Below are 1,165 nucleotides of genomic sequence, written 5' to 3' on the forward strand. Positions count from 1 at the left end.
TAGTCTAAAACCTGTAATCTAAAACCATCTAACAGATCTAATATTCTCCCCTTTTAACTGTAGAGTGTATACGTATACTTGTTTGGACAACTAACTAGGGACTTGAGTTTCTAGCTTTTACCTTAACGGGTTTCTACAACCTTTTGTTTATAACATTTGATTACAAAAATGTCTGGTGAAATTTTTATAGTTTTTTTTAAATGCACTTAACAACGAGTATGTATCGTTTACTGTAACGCAGATATAATGATCTGCTAGAAAAGGAAAAAATCTAGTTTAGTGTTGCAAAACCACTGTGCAAAATAATTTATTTTTATGATTTTATTGTTTAAGTGTTTGTTTGTTTTAATTTACATAAATAATAGTATTTGTTTTGTTGTTGTTTTCTGTTCTAATAGATTCTTCCGAAAAGTGTAAATAAATTGTAATCTTGTTTTTTAAAGGTGTGAAATTTAATTAAGAGAAAATAAACACAAAAGTCTAAAAAAATTAATTAAACAAGATCTGGCAATATAATTTAGTCTATTGTGTGAGTATAGTCTTCAGTTTGATGTGTGTGTGTATATATTCCCTGCTTTAACAGATTCTCCTTGTAATTCATTAGGTCATCTGTCTGTCCGTCTGTCTGTCTGTCATACTTTTTTTTATAATTATTTTTTTTATCAAACACTTTAAATATTTAATAAATTGTTATTAACACTTTTTTCTAAATTATTTCGTTGCAATTTACCTCCGAACAGTTGAAATTTAAAAAAACAACTAAATTTTTTATTTGAAATTCACAATCATTTATACACTCAGCTGCCGTCGCAGCAGTAGAGAAATTTATTTATTTTAATTTTTTCATATTTATTCAGATTTTTCTATTCCTATTGTTAGCAACAATTTCATTTTATATATTTAAATATTTAAAGTTCCATTTACTAGTTTTTAAATAAAAATATGTTAAATGTTTGTAAAAAAAAAGAAAAAATTAAAAGAAAAATTCTCACAATTCTACTTTGTTTTAAAAGATTGCGTTTTGTTTATATAATTCTTAAGTGTTATTTTGGTTTAAATTTAATTAAAAGAAGTTGAAATTAGTTAAAACGACAGAGATGGAAAAGTTGTCTAGAACTAGAGACTAGACTTTAGCCAAGTTTTTTTGTTTTTACTCTATAGTCCA

The sequence above is a fragment of the Lucilia cuprina genome, chromosome 3 (assembly GCF_022045245.1).
Source record: "Lucilia cuprina isolate Lc7/37 chromosome 3, ASM2204524v1, whole genome shotgun sequence".
NCBI lineage: Eukaryota > Metazoa > Arthropoda > Insecta > Diptera > Calliphoridae > Lucilia > Lucilia cuprina.